Source organism: Dasypus novemcinctus, chromosome 2, assembly GCF_030445035.2.
Source record: "Dasypus novemcinctus isolate mDasNov1 chromosome 2, mDasNov1.1.hap2, whole genome shotgun sequence".
In the NCBI taxonomy this organism is placed as follows: domain Eukaryota; kingdom Metazoa; phylum Chordata; class Mammalia; order Cingulata; family Dasypodidae; genus Dasypus; species Dasypus novemcinctus.
In genome coordinates, this window is record NC_080674.1 from 143,281,763 (window position 1) to 143,294,324 (window position 12,562).

Genomic DNA, 12,562 nt, shown 5'->3' on the forward strand with positions numbered 1-12,562 from the left:
TAGATTTCTAGCAGAATTAATCAAGAAAAAGAGAGAAGACACACATTACCATCATCAGGAATGAAAAAGGGGAGGACACTACATGTCGTATGGATAGTAAAGGGTAACAAGGGAAGAAAATGAACTTTATGCCAATGAAATTCAACAACTTCGAAATAAAGTACTAATTCCTTGGAAAACACAATTTACCAAAATAGAGTAAAAAAGAAATATGGAAACCTGAATAATCTTGTATCCATTAAAGAAATTAAATTCCTAGTTGAAAACCTTCCCACAAAGAGAACTCCTGGCCCAGGTAGCTGCACAGTTGAATTCCATCAAACATTCAGCAAAGAAATAACTCCTTCAGAAAACAGAGGAGAAACATGTCCCAACTAGTTTTATGAGGCCAACATAACATTGATACTGAAACTTGACAGAAACCTTATAAAAGAGAAAATTACAGTTCAATATCCTTCATGAAAATACAAACAGAAAATATCTTAACAAGTCATAAGCCAGTCAATTCCAGCAATATATTAGAAGTATTATTATGATCCAGTAAAGTTTATTTCAGGAACTCATAACATTCAAAAACCAATCAAAAGATTTACCATATTAAAAGAACAAAGGAGGAAAAGCATATTATCATTTCAATAGGGGTAGAGAAATCATTTGACAAAAATTTAACCCATTCATGTCAAAACTCTGAGAAAACTAGAAATAGAAGTAAACCTCAACCCCCCAAAAAGGGCATCTATGAAAAACCTACAGTTAACATCATACTTAATTATTAAAGCCTGACTGCTTCCCCCTCTAAGATGGGGAACAGGACAAGGACATCCATTCTGACTGCTTCAATTCAGTATTGTTCTAGAGGTCCTAGCCAGTAAGATAAAGCAAGACAAAGAAATTAGAGTAATTGAGATTGGAAAGAATAAAACTGCCTTTATTTGTGGGCAACATGATATAGAAAATACTAAAGAATCTGTGGAAAAACTCCTAGAATTAATAAATGACCTAGCAATATCACAGGGTACAAGGTCAAAAGACAAAAATCAATTGACCAGAAGCTTCATCTTTTTGGACATATTAGGCTTGAAATGCCCAGTTAGCAGTTGGCATTATGTTATGTAGATACAATAATAAATTCTAGAAGATATGTAAAACCTTCGGGTGAATGTGATCCCCTAAGGACTAAGGATAGAGAGGCAAGGAAAGAGATCCCAGTTCTAAGAGTAGCTTTATACCAAAGCTCTTCTACATTTCACATGGTTGGCTCATCCTCTGAGTCCTGATTGTGAGGCTTGTGGGGCTTATGCTGGGGTGCAGACTCAGTAGCCCCCAAGGGGCTGGCATTTGGACAACAATGACAGGCTCTCTGTGGGTGTTGGAACTCTCCTGCCCACACAGTAGGTTCTTGTATTAATTCTAAGGGACTCTGGGTGGTGTTAGTGGTGACCTCATGGGGTAATCCGGCAGCTCTTAGGACCGGTGCCCAGGGAGTGTTAGTTTCCTCTGGTCTGGGAGAGGAGTCCCCTGAGCCGTTAAATTGGCTGAGCCTTCTTTCCAATGATTGCTCAAGAGGAGGCATTTCGGGAAGTGGACTTGGCTCAAGGGAAGCAGATTTGGCTCAACTGACAATGTCCACCTACCACATGGGAGGGCCAGGGTTCAAATCCCGGGCTTCCTGACCTGTGTGGTGAGCTGGCCCATGCGCAGTGCTGATGTGCACAAGGAGTGCCATGCCACACAGGGTGTCCCCCACGTAGGGGAGCCCCACACGCAAGGAGTGCGCCCTGTAAGGAGCGCTTCCCAGTGCGAAAAGAGTGCAGCCTGCCCAGGGGTGGCGCCGCACACATAGAGAGCTGACACAAGATCACGCAACAAAAAGAGACACAGATTCCTGGTGCCGCTGACAAGAATGCAAGTGGACACAAAAGGACACACAGTAAGGGGACACAGAGAGCAGACAGGGGGTGGGAAAGGGGAGAGAAATAAATTAAAAAGAAATCTTAAAAAAAAAAAAAGGAAAAGAGCTCTGGGGCTCTGTAGAGACAGGAATGCTCCATCCATCACCGTCATCGCGGGGCCTGCCAGGCTTACTGCTCACATGGTGATTTCTTGCTTCTGTTCCACCCCCAGATGTGGGAAGATGACAACTTTGGGCATTTCACTCGGCCTTAGGCTACTGATGACTATAAAATATGGGGCCAGATGGGTTTACATTTTTTTCTGAAGACAAAACATAGCTTGTCTTTGCTAAGATCTTATCTATTTAATGAGCAGAGGCACTATAATGAAGGCCTTTCCACAATGCTGTGGATGTGCCAAACCTACTAGAAAGATTACTTCGTCTTCATGAATCAAATAGGTTTGGCCCTTCACACACTTGGGCGCCAGTTCTGACAGTGTGCGGCTGTAGCCATCTTCCCGTCCATTAATGGGGGCTGTCATGGTGCCGGTTGGTTTCTCCTCTCATGGGGAAGTTGCATCTGCTTGGAGGGACGCTTCTTGGGGACCCTGCTGCCTGAGAGTACTTGGCTGGCTCTCAAGTCCAAGGCAAAGCAGGGGAAGAAGAGGCAGAAGGGTTCTGGGAGGGAGCCCTCTGGTGTGCAGCAAGTTCCCCTGATCTGGGAGAACCCAGAAGCATTGCCCTGTGTCAGGCAGCCCTTGACCAGCGAGCAGGGCCACTTTGGGTAGTTTTCTCAGCTCTGTAGTTTAAAGAGCCTGATGGGATTAGCTATATATGCAATTTGCATTCTAAAACAAGCTGTTTGGAATAAATAAGCTGGCTCCATTGTCTTCTTGGCTCCTATTCATTGGTTAATAATGTGTTATTTTTTGGAAATAGCTCTTTGTTGGCTTGAAAGAGGAATCCAAGGGAAATGTTGTTTTGGATTCTGTGCTAATCTTTCCAAACAACACACGTGCAACAGTGTATGGTCAACGTGGCTACAATCTCATAGAAACCCACAGCAAGTGGGTCTGGACCTGTGGGGATTGAGGATGTGATGAAATCTTTGTTGGTGGGCCCCGATTCAAGTGTGGCATCTGATGGGCGCTTGCTCAGGGATAGAGAGGAAAGAGCAGGGCGCCCAGATGGCATCCATGGAACTGTGCACACCCCGCATCACCTCTGCCACAGTGCTGAGGAACTGTCTCACACACAGGCTGTGAGGCACCCAGGCCTGGGAGCCAGAGCGGTGGCCCAGCAAGTCCAGAACAACGTGGGGGTGCACGGAGCAGACTCACCTCCGAGCCCGTGCATTAGCTGTCTCATCACCCAGACTGCGGCACATACTTGCTGGACAAGACGTGTTCTGAAGCAGGTTCTTTTTACAGCCACAGCTGCTCAATTATATTTCTGAGTTGTTTCCCGATGGGCGATGGGGAAAAAGCTGAGAACAGCTGCAGCCTCAGGGAGAATGAGGCCCAGATTCTTGTGTATTCGTGGCCCTGTCCAGCATGGGGCTAAGCACAGAGGCCCCATGACGTGGTGGTTGAGCTGAGTTTCTAGGCCCTTCCACAGTAGCCACCTCAGAATATCTCTCAGCTGCTGACCCTTCAGGCTGGGAGTGAGGGGCTGGTGGGGACAGGGGGATAAGAATCGACTCTTCTTGGCTGTGAAAGGCAGAGAGTGAAACTGGGGAGACCCTCAGGGCCCTGGCAGCCCATCACTGCCTAGAGGGCACCTCTCGTGTCTCTCGTGGGCCTTGGCCCCTTGCACTGCTGCTGATGGGATGACTTATCCTGTGCACCTGCTCAGCCCTCTTCAGAGAAGTCTGGACAGACACAGCTTCAGCTTTCAAAGGGTTACTCTCCCACGGAATGGCAGGTCCTATCCAGCCAACCTTTAGTGAGCATCTGCTCACACCAGGATCCATGCTCTTTCTGTGGAGTTGATCTAGTTCTTGGCCTTGGGAACTTCCAGGCTGTTAGGTCAGCAAGCCCATGAACTCACACAAGAGGTTAGAGCCCCAGCCAAGGTTTACTGGGCTAAAATGTGCCAGGCATTCTTCTCTGCAGCACTGCATTGAATCTTTCCAGCAGCTCGATGTGTTTGGCACTTTGATTGTCATCTCCATTTTACAGACAGAAAGAGTGAGGCTTAGAGAGTTATGTAACTTCACCAAGGCCACCCACAGTTAAGGGATGCTTTCCTAGAACTAGAAGACTAATGTAACAGAAAAGAGATATTCCAGTCCAGCTCTCATAACAAATAATGGATATTACACACAGTAAACTGCTTTGAAGGGCCGAGATGGTTATTCTGATAAAGAAATTAAGGAAGTTTTTTCAGAGAACTTGACTCATGAGTCAGACTTTGGAAGACGAATGGAGTTTCAACCAGTGCGGATGAGGAGGAAAATGTCCCAAGAAGGAGGACCTGACTTAGCAAAGGTTTTGCAGTGTCAGAGCTAAGCAGGGCATGTTCAGAGTGAAAGACTAATGTGGGAGGAAACTGGGATTTGTGAGAAAAAGTGGTGGAAGATGACAATGGACAGCTAAGATTCTGGAGGTCTGACTTTGTGGTGAAACAGACAGTGAGTGCCAGAAAATTTGGGGACAGTGATGTACCTGACCAGAGGGTAGGTTTGGCGTTGCTGGAGATAACTGAGGAATGCCAGGTGCACAGGGCGCCAGTTGGAGCAATGCCACCTACCATTTTTTTAAAAAAGATTTATTTTATTTATTTCTCTCCCCTTTCCCCCACCCCACCCCACTTGTCTGTTCTCTGTGTCCATTTGCTGTGTGTTCTTTTTGTCTGCTTCTGTTGTTGTGAGCAGCACGGGAATCTGTGTTTCTTTTTGTTGCATCGTCTTGCTGCATCAGCTCTCTGTGTGTGCGGCATCATTCCTGGGCAGGCTGAACTTTCTTTTGCGCTGGGTGGCTCTCCTTATGGGGCGCACTCCTTGTGTGTGGGGCTCCCCTGTGCAGGGGACACCCCTGCGTGGCAGGGCACTCCTTGTGTGCATCAGCACTGCGCATGGGCCAGCTCCACATGGGTCAAGGAGGCCCGGGGTTTGAACCACAGACCTCCCATGTGGTAGACGGATGCCCTAACCACTGGGCCAAGTCCACTTCCCCCACCTACCATTTTTCATAAAAATACCCTACATTTGTTCTACATGGTCACATCCCTGCGACCATGCCTGATGTGTTCTATTCATTATCTCTCTTTACCGTGATCCTGCAAAGAAGATGTGGGAACTAAGATTCAGAAAGTTAAGTCACCTCCCCAAGGCCACCCGATTACTAAAGACAGAGCGAGGAGTCAGACCCAAGTCTGTGTGATTCCAAAGCCATGCTCTTTGTGCTGTACATGGGGGCATTTCCCAGGACAGCAGAGGATGAAATGAGGACCTTCCCCCTGCTTGCCCTCACTCCTGGGAGGCCACCTTCCCAGGTGTGAGTTGATGAGAGGCTGGCGTCTCGCTGCAGGGAGGATCCTTCCACCAAGGCCTTCCTTTCCCATCCCTTGGTGACTGTGTTGGCAGAAAGGGCTGGGAAGACACACAGGTGAAGGCACTCATTAGAGTGCAGCTCCAAAGGGAGAACTCACTGGAGAATAACCAGCATTTGGAAGCAGCAGAGATGAGCTCGCCTGTCCCCCACTCATCCATCACCATTCTGAAACAGCCAGAGGCTCCCCAAGTGCTCCCTGCAGTGCTCAGGTGCATGCCAATTACATGGCGTGTAGGACCGTTGATGTAATTCCATGAGCAAGGACTTGTGGACATTTTTCCTTTGGTTGTTCACATCTTCTGTACTGCATTTTGAGTTTACAGATGTTGAGCCACAGCTGGCTTCCTCTTTCCATAAGGGCCCTTGGATAGCCAGTCGGCTGAGTTTTCCATTGTTATTTTTCACAGGTCTAATAGCTGTTGGCAACCACTTTGTGTTATTTTGTTCACATAATTATTCACTGAGCATGAAATACCCCCAAGCGACCATCAGCATCTCAGCTGAGGCCGCGCTCACTGGTCTCACCCCTGGGAAGTGGTTAAAAGCTTGAGCCCGAAATGGGGAATTTTTTTTTTTTCTAATGAGACTGATCGTGAGACTCAGAGCCAAGGCTGACACAAGCTTTAAGTTCCAATTCATCCTGAGTGGCCGTGACACGAGCGCCGCAAGTCCCCTGAGTTCTGCCAGGCTTGTTTGTGATCATAACTCTTCTCAAAGAAATGTTCGAGGTGGAGACGGCCCAGCCGGCTCTCACTGGCTCGTGACTGAAACAGAGAGGAACCCTACCTGGAAACGCACCTTCTGCTGTGACCCCGCTCCTCAGCAGCTCACCTTGCATGTAGCAGAGCGCAGATACTAAATAAAGAAATCTTAGAGACCCACGAGGTACTCCCTGCTGGTGTCCCCTGACAGGCTGGGTGGGGAGAAAGAAAGGAGAACTTCACTCCCTTTTACCTGAGAACTGGAACAGCAATTCCCCACCGAGGAGCTGGGGGCCACCGGGAGGCTGAGGCGAGTAAGGGCCGACAGCGCTTTGGCCGGCAGGGAGCTGCGCGCTTTCTGTGTGTGTGAAAAAGAGCCTCAGGAAGTGTTTTGAGCCTTTAAAAAAATCTTATAAATAGAAGGAAGAAAGAATTTTCCCTGGGTAAGCTTCTGAGGACTAAGTTCCAAGGCCCTTGAGGAGGGGAAAGGAAGGAATTTAATTTCCCGCTGGGAGGATTTGCACGCTGCGGGGAGGGGCGGCTGCGGGGTTCTCTCCGCGGCCCTGCACAGAGAAGGGCCCTCTCAGCGCCCGGGGCCTGGAGCCAGCTCAGAGGACCCAGCAAGTGTTTCGGGCTGTATGGCAAATTGCTCACGTTTGCTTCAGCTTGGATCTCCTTTTAGCAAGTTCATCTCCCAGCCGTCTGTCCACGGGGTTGTCTAGGTGTCCGCCTGGTCTCTTTGCTCCTCCAAGTGCCTGTGGCCACGGAGCCACCACGGCCGCCTGCCCGCACCATGGCCGCCTGCCGGCACCACGGCCGCCTGCCCAGACTCGGGACGTCTGTGTGGCCTCCTCGACGGTAAAATGAAGATTCTAATAGCAGCTCCTGTGTAGTTTGGGGGACGATTAAATGAGAGAATGTGTAAAAAGTGCTCAGTCCAGTGACTGACACATAGCAGATATAAGTGGTTATTTAAAAATAAATAAATAAACATCTTACTTTGGAATTATTTAATTTTTTATTTCTCTCCTCTGCCTGCCCCCCCCCTGCCGTTTTCTGCCCTCTGTGTCCATTCGCTGTGTGCTCATCTGTGTATCTGTGTCCGCTTGTGTCAGCAGCACCTGGAATCTGTGTCTCGTTTTGTTGTATCTTTTTCTGGGAATCTGTGTTTCTTTTTGTTGCATCATCTTGTTGTGTCAGCTCTCCGTGTGTGTGGCATCATTCCTGGGCAGGCTGCATTTTCTTTCACTCTGGGCAGTTCTCCTTACAGGGCACACTCCTTGCACATGGGGCTCCCCTACGCCGGGGACACCCCTGCGTGGCAGGGCACTCCTTGCTTGCATGAGCACTGCACATGGGCCCCTCATCACATGGGTCAGGAGGACCTCCCATGTGGTAGGCGGATGCCCTATCCATTGGGCCAAATTCGCTTCCCTGGAATAACTTTAGATGTACAGAGAAATTGCAAAGATGCTATAGAGAGTTCCCTCCTACCCTCCCCCAGTTTCCCCTAGTTTTAACGTCTTACGTTATCATGGGGCATTTGTTAAAACTGAGGAAGCAACACTGGTACATTGTTATTAAACTCCAGACTTCATGGGAACTTCACTGGTTTTTCCACAAATGTCCCTCTTCAGTTTCAGGATCCAATGCAGGATGCCACATTACATTTAGACTCTTGTTATTTTCATGATAACTTCCCTGTTGATCTGGGAGAACCCTGAGGACAGGAGCAGCATCCCCTCTTGTCTGTAGCACGGCACAGTCACGCACAGGGCCAGGGCACCACCAGAGCTGCGAATACTCTTTTTAGATGCTTCGCTCTAAAAGCGCCTTGCCTAAAATCTCTGTGATGTGGGGAGACCCTTAGGGTCCAGGGTGACAGTACCTGCACCGACCATCTCCCCTCTTACAGAGGCCAGAGCCTAGGGCATGTGCAGATGGAGGATCCTGGACTTTGGGGCACAAAGACAAGGAGAGGGACAAAGTGGGCTGAGCCCTGAAGTCTATGCACCAAGCCCATGGCTGGGAAGGGGGCACCTTCTGGCTTCTGGAGGTGCCTGAGCCAGGCTTTGGCTCTCCTTTCCAGCCCAAGCTGTCAGCTCCAAACCACTCTACTGAGCAAGCAGGAACCCTGGGCCCACAGCTCTCACTGTAACATGACTCCTTGGAGCATAGACCTTGTCCCTAGGAGCCTGCCTAAAAATTCCACCTTAGAGGTTTAGAAAGAGCCTTGCTCAATTTCCTGCCTGGGGCCTGTGGTGGTGGAGAGAGGGAGGTGGTGGCCAAGAGGGCTTAGGGCCTGCGTGGCGTCTTCCGGCCTCTCGCTAGACCCTTCCACTCCAGGCTCAGGGGCATTCTGAGGGCTCCAGGAAAGGGTTGCCGGCTTGTGGGCCCGAGACGGGGAGCCTCAGCAGGGAGCTCTACTCCTGGATCCAGTGAGGCTCCTCTGGGGGGTCGGCGGCTGCCGGTGCCCCCTCCTCCGTCAGTGCAGGCCCTGGTGGAGGGTGGGGCGTGAAGACCCTCGGCCCTTTCCCTGGCTGGAGAGGACAGGTCTTCATCTTCGTCTTCTCAGGACCTGCTCTCGGGTCTGGCACTTCTTGGCCTGCAGTCTGAGTGGTTCTGGGAGCCTGCACAGCAGACGCCCAGCTCCCGGTGTCCCAGGGCACTCACATCAGGCAGCCAGTCTGCCCGGCGCTGGGGAATGGCTGATGACCAAGAATGTGCACTTAACACACATTCCTTCTCCAAACCCTAAGCACGTTAATATCTGGAAACCTCGCATCAGTTTGTTAAACTCTTAAAAACTAGAACCACATGCCTGCGGAGGCGGCGGGCTCATGGACTCAGATGTTTTTGCCCATGAAATGGGGTTTGCAGGGCTGGGGGGGGACCCAAGCTCCACACCCAGCCCTGCTGCTAAGTGCTGTGTGAGCTTGGGCAGGTCCCTGCTCCTCCCGGGGCCTCTGTGTCCCCAACCATAAAACAAGGACCTTGGACCAGAGGACCTTTAAGAGCCTGCCAGCTCTGAGGGTTTATGATCCTTGGGGGGGATGGAGACTCTGAAGTTGACTGGTTTATAGGAGGGTTTATGTGAAATCCGTGAGGGCCTGTGATTGCTTGTAAATGTTTAAGATGTGTTTTTTAGAACGTCTAAACACAGGCAAAAATGGCAAAAATGTAAACATCCCTTAGAAAGGTCCTTTCTGCCAGTGCCTGTGGATGAGAAAGCCAGCAAGAGCACTGGGGTGGCCGGGAAGGCACAGGCGGCGAGGCTGGGCCTCCTGGAGCGATTCGCCAGGGCAGGAGGGCTGCTTCCTGGCTTTCCGGGGCTGAGGCCAACCAGCAGGCTGGACAGTCCTCCTCTCCCAGCTAAGGTAGCCGTTCCTCAGCAACCTCGCCGGAGCAGGGCCTGGCCAGGGCTTGAATCCTACACCCCTGGCCTCCCAGCTCCCCTTGGGGAGGGCCCTGCAGACTTCCTGTTGCCAGGCCAGCTTTGAATTCTGGTTGGAAGAAAAACAAAAAGAGCAACAAACAAAACAAAACAAAGCTGGGAGATGAGGTCCTCAGCTAGCTAGTTTATGGGAAAGTGGAATAGAGGCAACCGGGGCCGAACTATGGACAGTGACTGGCCCTCATGGGGTGCCTGGCAAACACAGCATCCCCGGGAGCCCCTAGGTGGGGGGTCTCAAGGCCCAAGGCTATGAGGCCCAAGGCTATGAGGCTCCCCATAAGACTGTTCCAGAGGGGTAAAAGAGCTCTGTGACTAACAACACAGAGTAGAAAAAAAATTGCCATCAGAGGTCAACCTGATGTTAGCTGGGTGGGGAAACCCTCATGAGAGGAATGTTCATTCTTTTATTCATTGAGTTATTTATATTAGCACCTAATACGTGCCAGGCACTGTACTGGAACCTGACTTTATGGTGGCTGAGACCTGGCAGGAGAGACCAAAGATGTGAACCATAGAGGTCCACGTGATGACAGATGGCGGGCGGTGTGTCCTGATGAGGACAGAGGAGGGAGTCAGACAGGGTGGTCAGGGAAGGTGACCTTCACTCAGAGACTTCAGGGTTAGGAGGAGCCTGCTGTGCCGAGGGTGCCACAGTCCATGCCGACACAGCAGCATGGGCCAAGGCTCCTTGCCTGTGTGTCCTGGGCAGGAGAGGACAGCTTTGGGGTTAGATTGCTGTGTGGATACAGGAGGCAAAAGAGGAATGTGTGTGTGCACCCACCAGCGTGCTGGGCGTGGACCAGCCTGCTCACTGGACTAAGCACTACATCGATGAAGCTAAATGCCAGACTCTTGGCTAGGAAGCCGAGAACCATACGGCTCATTCAAAGACCGAGGAATGAATGGAGCCTTTCCTACCTCCACCCACTTCCCCAGCTGGTCCCAGAGGCCACATTCATCTTCTGTCTTTTTCTTGGGATTGCTCATGTTTTCCCAAAATATGTGTATTTATATTTTCTACAGTTCCATTGTTCCCCTTGGCCAATAGTTTGGGGGGGAGTGGGCAGAGACTCCTCCTAAGTGTCCTCCAGCTCAGGGGCCAGAAAGAAACCAGAGAGGGAAGAGGAACCTGACTGTGAACACACAGCATGAGTTTGATCCACTCCTGAAAGCAGGGCCTGCTCAGCAGGAGGAGGGTATGGATGGGTCAGAAGGCAAGGGCTGAGAGAGCCATGATTGTGGCAGGAGGCAGTGAGGATGCTGCCCTACAATTGTGGACTCTTTGGGGCACCCCCCCCCCCCGCCCCGCAGAAACCTTCCACCCTCCAAAGCCTCCTGGTCTTCGGGACCCAGCTCTAGTGCCAGTGACTCTGTGAAGCTTTGCACAGCTTCACTGACCTCGTTGAGGCTTGCATCCCCTGAACTTGGGAATTCCTATGTCAACTTGGTTGTATATAGCACACACTGTACACCCATGATAGTCAAATTTTGCCCATGGTATGCAGCTTTTTCTAATCTGGGAACTTGTTAGAAATGGAGATCCTCAAAACTCACCCCTGAACTTCTGAATCTGTATCTACATTTTAAGAAGATCCCAAGTTGATTCTCTTCCTCATTACAGTTTGAGAAGTAGGGCTATAGACCTCAATCCTCTGCTGTCCTGATTACAGGGGTGAGACTCTGCTCTCCCAGCTGGGATGGTGAGCAACTAGGGGCAGGATCCTAGCAGTGGTCCATCTTGAAGCCAAGCTGGGAAGAATATTGGTCACTAAGGCAGCATCTCTGTACATTTGATTTGACTCATTTGAGGAGGTGAGGAGTGAGCCAAAGAGGAGGCCAGGGGGTAAGAAGAGAAGAGAGCATTTATCAGCAGTTCACCCAGGGTCTCAAGCACCTTGGAGAAGGCTATGAATCTCTTGACATGTTCATTGCTCAAGACATTTTCAGTTTGTGAGCCCTGGACTGAGATGTTTATGAAATCAAGCCCACACTTGGAGATATTGCAAGATTGGGATGCCATGACCCAGATGTGACCAATCTTTTCCTTAAACAGAAACACTGGAGATCCCAGGGTGGCTGTTTGCTCCTCCATTTCTCTTTCTAAAAGCTTAGATTACAAAAGGCAAAGGTCAGCAAGATCAAAATTGTGAACCAACAGGAAGATGTGTCAGGGGCCATGCTTCTGCCATCCCTTTTCCATCACTAGTATACTCCAAGCTTGCTTAGTCATATGGATGGTGGGACCTTGCCAGCATTCAAGAGGTCAGAGCTGCAGTTTGAGTGATTGAGGATGATGCTCTCTTCACATGGGGTAGAAGTGAGTCTCCAGGTACCCAACTGAGTTCTCAGAAATCAGCTGGGGTGGTTGGAGGGGGCTTCCTTGGAGAAGGAAGGATGACTCTGAGATTAAAGCAGAGTCAAATGTCGATGGCATGGAGGTGAAGATCTCTTCCTTTCAAATAACTGATTGTTACTAGGCCTGGCCCTGGGCAGGTGCTAGGGATGTGAGATAAGGGGCTTGCTCCGTTCAGTGTTGGACCCACGGGATCTCCTCTCTAGAAAGGTGGTCTGTTCAGAGTTGAACAGAACTGAGAAGCCCCAGCTCCCACCTTTGGGTTGAGCTCATCATCACATTTGTTGGGGCAGGAGGGGAAAGAAGCTCACTTTCTACCACCCACATTAATTAGCCTTTCCTGATCACTTTAGTCCTGTTACTTGATCAAGAGCTTTATCTTCTCAGTTTGTGTGTAAAATAATATTCTGTCAAGTGTTGGTCTGATCCCTGCCTTTCTTCTGATCCCATTCCAAGCCCATCCCCATGAATTTTTCAATTTATTGTCATCCAGCTTCAAATCCATCCTCATTTGCCTGCTCAGGGATAATGGAGGTGGGCTTTGTAAATTTTTCTCCTTTGACAGCTGGCGTGAAGTTAAGCCTGTCAATAGAGGACTTTGGAGGG